We start from the raw sequence: 8,661 nt of genomic DNA, 5'->3' as shown, positions 1-8,661 counted from the left end.
CATGACATTGACTGTGATGTTTACTGTGACGACGATCCACACACGCAGGCTCTGTGTAGGAACGCCCTAAAACGTATGAAATTTTAATGGATATGAGGAGGTAATGTCATTACTTACTAGTCCAAACAGGCCTTTACCAGACTGGGCATACTGAAGAAAGGAACCGTAGCACCCATAATAAACCGCATTCCTCAAAGTCAATACAACACAAATTTGAAATGAACAATTTTAGAGGCATGCTATAGAATCAAATTACAGCCATTCAGTTTTGCAGATTAATATTTATGTCTGTGTTGTTTTCATCATACCGTTATGCACAACAACAGAGCTATGAATAAACAAAAGCTATGAGTGATGGGAAATTCACAGCACCATTAGACAACAGTGGAATGGGACAGCATCACTAGACAGCATTAGAATGGGTCACAGTAATGTTCCACAGTGAAGCCTTTTCTCTGGTGTGACACGTTAGAAGGTATTCTAGCAGACTTCTGAGAGTGCGTCAGACTTATTTGTGCACTTTTCACAGAGCCTGACCTGACCGTAGTCCAGCCCGAGGCAGTGAGAGACTCAAGGAGTGGGCAGCTCCTCTGTCTAAGGCCATCCAGCTGTCACAGGCAAAAGTGTGTGTGTGTGTGTGTCTGTGTGTCTGTGTTTGTGTGTGTGTGTGTGTGTGAGTGTGTGTGTGTGTGTGTGTGTGTGTGTGTGTGTGTGTGTGTTTGTATGAATGAGGGAATAGCTGGAAGGAGTGAGCAGGAAGGGGGTGGGGGTAGTGTGGGCAGGCAGTTGTTGCTGCTGCTGCTGTTGCTGCTGCTGCAGCTGCACACAGGAAGCACAAATACTAGCAGACAGCTGAACTGGCAACATTTGAAAATGCTAAATGTCAAAGGGAGTTTGAATCCCCAGTGTCACCGTGTGGTCATGGAGGAGAGGAGAGGAGGGGGTAGGAGGAATGAAGGAGAGGTTAAAGTGTGTGTGTGTGTGTGTGTGTGTGTATGTGTGTGTCTTTGGGAGGGAGTTCAGAGGAGACTGTCAGCTGGCATGGATAATTATGTTTCTCAAGAGGGTGATGGTAATGAACAAGTGATGGCTATGAGAGATCCAGCCCATGCCAACAGAGAGAGAGAAAATTAAATATTTCTTCAGCTGCATTAGTAATCTCTTTCATTTTGTGGCTCAGGGTTACACCAGGGTTACAACTTTCTTGTGTCTGTTCCGTACTCTAAGACTACTGTATGTCTTGCTTTTTACGTTTACTTCTTACACAAAGTAAATAAGTTTCAAGTAAAAAATTCACAGGACTAAATCCTCCATATCACACAGAAAGTATAAGCTACTTCTATGAAATGTTTCAAGCAAATCCTCAACATGAAACACTTTGTCACTGCATGTTTAAACCAGCCAACATTGGAGTCATTATCTATTTTAAAGCTTCCCAGGAAACTGTAATACTTTATTAAGTGAGTCTACAGAAGTCAGCAGAGAGTCAGTCAGCAGCAGAAGTCAGAGAGACAGCTCTGCAGTTTATCAATGTCAGGACCTCAACCAGTGCCCAGCAGATCCCATCATATCCTCCGTCCTTGGCTGGTCTCACAGAAGTGATCTGGGAAAACCCATCAGCAATTTTACCAATTTATGATTCTGATACCATTCTAGCAAGATTTTGGGAGGATGGTATCCAGGATTGTGCTAGGGGACAATGTCCAGAATGTTGCCAGGATGGTATCAGAATTTTAAGTTGGTGAAATTTCACCAGAGAGGGTTGAAACGGAGCCAAAAATCAAGGATTTTTGAGTGCACCATGTGAAGGGTTTTCCTACATTGCATCACATCGCTGCGTGGGGCAGCCGTGGCCTACTGGTTAGCGCTTCGGACTTGTAACCGGAGGGTTGCCGGTAGGCCGCCCTGACCGGTAGGCCACGACTGAAGTGCCCTTGAGCAAGGCACCTAACCCCTCACTGCTCCCCGAGCGCCGCTGTTGTTGCAGGCAGCTCACTGCGCCGGGATTAGTGTGTCCTCACTGTGTGCAGTATGTTTCACTAATTCACGGATTGGGATAAATGCAGAGACCAAATTTCCCTCACAGGATCAAAAGAGTATATATACTATATATACTATACATATGAACTTTGCACTGTGCTTCCTCCCCCTGCCATACCCATATCTATCTCAGCATTAACCAGCTCTCCTCCCTCCAGTCTCCATGCATGACTGGCCCAGTAATGGGAAGATAATACAGCCATCATTTTGATGTAGATGCTTATTGGTGGCGTGACAGGCCCATCCATCTGTGTGTGTGTGTGTGTGTGTGTGTGCCACTGCAGGTGGGTTTTTTTTGCGGTAAATGGCAGCGGTGGCCATTTTCTTGGCAAACACGGAACGACGGCGACAGCGGTGGCCCCTCGTTAGAAGCCCTGGGGAGGCGGGGAGCCAATGAGAAGGCAGATATATGGAGCGCTGGAATGGCATCGCCTAGCTATAGATTCTCATTCTGATCCCCGCGGGCCTCACAAAACCCGCCCCGAGACAGTTGGAGGATTTAGTGAGGAGCTGGTTTCCATGTGTGCCTTATCTATGCCTCTCCCCATTATTCATGTAACCGTCTTATCTCAGGGTTTCGATTGGTGGGTGAGACGGGGTGGGGGATGGGGGGTGAGGATGAGGCTGCTGCTCATGTATACACACGGTCTTAATGCTTCCCTGAAGCGGCTTCAGTTATCATAGAGCCCTCCTTAGGACAACAAGGTGGTGGTTAAGAAAACACCCAAGCAGCCATCTACCTGCCAATGACGCTGCCATGTCTGATGCCAGAGTTATAAACATGCTAGAGGGAGAGTGTGGTTAGTGTGATGTCAAGCTGCCTATACAGGTCACAGACAGATTGCGAGATTATTTTGTGGCCTCTGGCCTCTGCTAACAAAGCACTCCTTTTCAGTCAGGAGGTGTGTGTGTGTGTGTGTGTGTGTGTGTGTGTGTGTGTGTGTGTGTGCATTAGAGAGACTGTTTTTATACACTTGCCATCATCATCCATGATGTCATCCACAGTCATCCACAAAGATAACAAAAGAAAGATAACAAAACCAAAACAGATAGCCTGTTGATAAGCAGGACTGTTACTGACCTTGTGAAAGTAATGTAAGATGTTGCTCTCATAGCTGAATTTGAACTGTCACCATGTGGTTTCAAAAAAGCTGTGATTGTTGTATCCAAGAAGCACAGTAAAACAGGAGTTGTTGATATTCAGATTTATGACTGCATGTTGATAAGCGCACCTTGTTTCAGTACCGGACCAAACTTCCATTGCACTAATGCTGTACACCTGCCATGCGTGTTTCCTTTAAAAGAAATATTCTGCTCTGCAGTTGTGGAGATTAGCTTAGCCATCAGAATTCTTCTTATCTGTAAAAAATAAACCTTGGCGATGATGACACAAAGAAAATTGAAAATATAACATAAGCGCATATCCCTAACGGAGTTAACCGGCTGAACCAGGGGAAATAAAGACTACAGGCATAGAGTACACACAGTTCAGGAAGAGAATGAAAATGAACTATGAGGAAAATGTTACTAGACTTACTGAGGAACATTCTGTGCAATATTTATTCAGGTTGAGCTTTGGGAGTTTGGCCGACGGGATGGCAAGGATGAGGAGGAAATGCATCTGGTTCCCCTTTTGGGAGCAGAGTGTGGATACATTTCTGCAGGTGGGTTTCAGCACACTGTCTTCTCTCTCCCCTTGCTGAGTTTGTGATTGATAGGCCATCAGGGAACAGTGGGGGTCCCAACCACTCAGGCATGCGGTGCTGTCTTTGTTTGCACCTCCTGAATTAATTGAGATATTAAAGGAATTAATAGTCCTAATAGGAGCTCTTTTGTCGAAATGTGTTCTTTACTCAGGTAGTGATAGTATGGTTATTCTAGAGCCTGTTAGATAAGCAAGAGGGTTAGTGACTTTGTGAAAGTAATGTAAGATGTTCACCTAGCTGAATTTGAACTGTCACCATGGTTTCAATGCAAATAAATATCTGATTTAATAAATATGAAAAGCTGTTTGTCCTGTGTCTCAGTTCATGTGTCCAAATTGCTCATGGTACTGTTGTCCTAAAACAAGTGTCCTTGTCCAAAACTTCCTGCTTTCTTTGGAATCGACTTGACCACCCCTCCTTCGACTGAGCCAGTGGTACAACCCTAGACATCTTAAGGGACTTGGCCCTTTTGCATTTTGTTGAAAGATGGGAGGTCACACTGAAGAAAGAAATCACAGCTTGGTGAGAGTCACATTACACACGGTTAGAAATATTCCATCTGTAAACAATGCCGATGAGGGCAATAATTTATCAAACGATCATTGTGACAAGATTTATGATATATTCCGATACATATTTCTTGATATGACAGGGTTGTATAATGGCAGTTGAAGCCAGTCATGTCTAAAACCAGATGTTCATCCCAACACTGTCCCAGAGCTATGTTGCGATTGGACGTGTAATTGTGGGATGCTATCCCGAGGCACACTTGTGGCAGGGATGCAGATGGGCTGCCTTGCACAATGTCATTACATATTGATTCTGTGTCTGATGGCGGAGGTATTCTTGATGGATATCATTAAACACCTTTTAATGGAAAAGTACAAGCAACCTGATGCTGGATGAGGCGAGGTGACATTCTGTTACAGAGGTGTACTTGTAGTCGTTCACTCACAAATATTCACACACATATGCAAAGGCACGCACACACACACACACACACACACACACACACAGGCACAAAGACTCTCTCTCTCACACACGCACAAACACACACACACACACACACACACACACACACACACACACACAAGCAAAGAGCCAGGGCTCGAATTATCTTTTTGTCTTTAAGGGGGTCTCTCTATCTCATAAAAAGTTGGCGCACCCCGCGCATAGCCTAAGGCGATACAATGAAATAGCCTAGGCGCAAGTGGCGCTTTTGCGCAGTTCAGTATATGCGCACGGTAGGCCTAGGCTTTACCTTGACACACGCACACAACAGACATAGATTTTTTATAGAAATTGATTACTTTTAATTCATTTCAACATATTGTAACGTTTGAAGGTTTCAGGACGCCAAGAGTTGTTCAGAGCAAGCTTTATTACTGAGAACAAGGGCAGGGACACAGACCAAGACCCAAGACACAGAACACAATACACACGGGGCAGGTCAAACAGACACACACACTACACATACAGGGGAGGACGCAGCCCCCCACACAAAAAGGATCACACACGAGGGAGAACTAAAAGGGAAACTTGTCACAATAAAGACGCTAACTTTACACTTATAACTTAGGAGATATAAAGACATAACCCCCCCCAAAAGTTCGCTCTCGTATCCCAGCATGCTTTTCGCGGGAGAACGCTAACACTGTCTTTCTGCGCCGACGCTACAATATTATTGATTATAATAGTCCAGATCTCATTTCACAATACAAAGAAATAGACTAAACGATTTAGTCTGTGCCATTCTCAATTTCACAACGTAACTCATTTAAACCAGACCGCCGTCTCAGATAGGCTATCCTCAGTGTCAAACACAATAATGCATGTAGTGTAACTTATACACAGGGGAAAAAGCACTAACTGGCAGAAATTAATAAAGCCAACCAAGCTATGTTCTAGTAGGCGAATGTGTTGAACCGTGGAAAATGAATAGACGAAGAATTGTGGAGTTTGCACTGAGATATTGTCGGGTAGCCATTGAATATTCCGACATCAGAGATTGCTAACAGGTGTTTCAAAATAGCTGGGAACTTTCCGGAGCTCTGAATGGCAGAGGATAGTAAGATCATCAGCAGGGCTGCCAACTTTTCAAAAAACCTTGGAGTGAGATTTGGTGGGGCCAACCAAAATTTTGATGCGGAGATTTTTGTTTGGCTCGTTCAGCATTATACCGTACAGTAAAAAAAAAGTACATTGGTTCTCAGGTGTAGGGACCAGGGTCCCAGAGTTAAATTAACATTGGTATCAAAGGGATCTAGCCTAATGCTAGGACCATGGGCGATGGAGGCATTCTGAAAGTGGGTGGGACATTTCAGTGGGGAGTATGGGGGTCCTCCCCCAGAATTTTTTTTTTGGACTAGATGCAATTTCCTGAATTCTGGTACATTTTACCAGGTTATTTAGATACTTCTATATAACAAAATAAAGCTAGCCTACGAAATTAATAAAAAGTAAATCATGCATAATTTAAAAATAACTCAATATATAGGCTACTTGGCTACGCAATAAGGTTTCCATTACAGCACTGCAGACGTTCAATGAATGCATGAAAGCGGATAAAGTAAATTAAATATCAAACTAAAGCGAAAATGTCATGCTTTTGAAGGCCTACCATTGTGCAGTCTAGCTGTGGTTAGTGACGTGATGCTGTTAATGGGGAGTTTTACATAAACCTATAGGTTATTATTTATTTGGCGTATAAACAGCACTGGTATTTCGCACAGCAATAGTGGGGGGGTCCAAACTAACAATTTTAAAAAGTGGGTGGGTGTTTTGTAAGAATTTAAGAAATGTTTGTATATTTTAACTTTTAAATGCATCAATCTGGTGCACTTTTAAAAATAAATTCAGAGGTCAGACTTGCTTATTTTTATGGAAATATTTGTGCTGTAGGGCCTAGCCTAAGCTATTTTGCACTTCAGAATTATACGTAACCATGCATACACAGGTGGAATAGTTATGGTGATATTGCAATAAGTTCACAACCACAAAAACATATGGTCCATTTCACAGTTCAGAAATGTTCAGCACTCCATGAAATTATGCAGAAGTGGTCACCTGTGTTTTTCAGCTAGTTCATTTAAGATAATATATTGGTCATTGTAATGGCCATAGCCTACAGGCTATTCCTTTTTCAGGATGTACCCATATCTGCATGATGTGAATGTTTGCATATGGCTTATGTCAGGCTTTATATCAATATTTGTGTCTCCTTATTTGATTTTCTTTATATTTTTGCATTAATGTCACTAGAAAGCATGGCAATATAAATATATTCATTTATCTGTGTAAGTGGGATTGGCTGGAACCTGACAATATAAGAACCATGATAGTGGGATAATCTACTGAGCAATTTACAAAAATGTATGTAGGCCTACTGACAAATAGTTTACATTAGAATACATTATAATTTTGCCCCAATGAGGCTATGTAGAAATGTGTTGCAATTTCAAAAACAGAGGCATGCTTTATATCCTCGTATTCGGTACAGTTTGCTGTTTATTGTGATATTAGGTTTGCCACATGTTGTGTGAAGGGTTAGTGAGATATTACAACCGAGAGTAATGGGTGTGCACTGTGTGCAAAATGCAAATATGATTAGCCTAAATTGCACGTCGGTTCAATGATAATTTTCTCGCGAACCATTTATCACAGCAACTAATATCATTGGAAAGCTTAGATTCCGCTCGTTCACATGATGTGTGATATCATGTATAGGTTTAGTTTAGTTGAACCTCATCTGCCAGGTATTTGACCTACCACGTTGACACTTCAGCGTGAAAAATACTCAAAGCATAGGCCTACCTGAAGCCGGGGGAATGCGCCTGGGATGGCTTTTGAAGTAGCATCGCAAATGAGAGAAAATTTAGAAAATTCCACAGACAGGGGGTGCTCTTGAACCCTCTCACCGTCTCTGAAAGCATAACCGTGGCTCAACAGGTAGATCTATAGGCTAAACTCATTTTTCAGGCATCTGACCGACCGGGTTGACACTTCAGCGTGAGAAATCGTGGGTGTGGCGTGTGAGTGTGTGAAACTAATCAAATGCGTGTGTCTCACGGCCAATGCGTGAGAGTTGGCAGCTATGCATCAGACAACACAATCATTGTAGGCTGCATTATGGGCCATAATTTATGGCTTTGTCAATCAACTTCACCAGAATAGGTGAAGCGCAAGTTCAACAGCAAACAGGACTTTTCAGCACGCATCAAACCATGTAGGCTAGCCCAATGAACGCCTATGCAAATAGACAAAACACTCACATCAAAGCAGGGTGACTTCTTCAGATTTGTGAGTGCTGTCAAATCGATACGGTTTGCTCATATAGTCTAGTGGTGTGGTGGTGAAGTGTCATGCTGCGTTCAAGAGCGTAGGTCTACGTCCTGTAGTAGCCTATATTTTAATGTAACGTCTTTAATGGTAAGAGACCGCACAGGGATGGATAATGAGCGGTTAAATTATCATGCCGAAGATTAAATTACAATGCCAGACACCTTCAGATATGAGAGACCCCCTCAGGTTTTTGACTTTGTTGCTTTCATGGGAGCCAGTCCTCACTCTATGAGAGCTCGGCTCCCTCTGGCTCCCACGTAATTCGAGCCCTGCAAAGAGCTCATTCTGCATGCAAAGACATAAGAGAGTAAATTCCACATGTGGCCTTGCCATTTGTACTCAAACAAACAAAACAAAACAAACACTTACTGATTCAAAATGGCCTCCATTTTTACCCCAAAGCGCCAGCAGCTTTTAAACTCATGGTCTGCCACTGTCTCCACGTCATGAATCAGCTCCATTTTAGGGCTACGTCTGATGTTGCTCTCCCTCTGTCATGCCTGGCCAGTTTTTCCCATTTGCCCGCTCGCGGTCTCCTTTCCCGATTCCTGCTACTGTGAAATATGCCTCTCCT

The sequence above is a fragment of the Alosa sapidissima genome, chromosome 22 (genome assembly GCF_018492685.1).
Source record: "Alosa sapidissima isolate fAloSap1 chromosome 22, fAloSap1.pri, whole genome shotgun sequence".
NCBI classification, from domain to species: Eukaryota; Metazoa; Chordata; class Actinopteri; order Clupeiformes; family Clupeidae; genus Alosa; species Alosa sapidissima.
The sequence above is the reverse complement of the archived record's forward strand: the minus strand, read 5'-3'. Positions refer to the sequence as shown.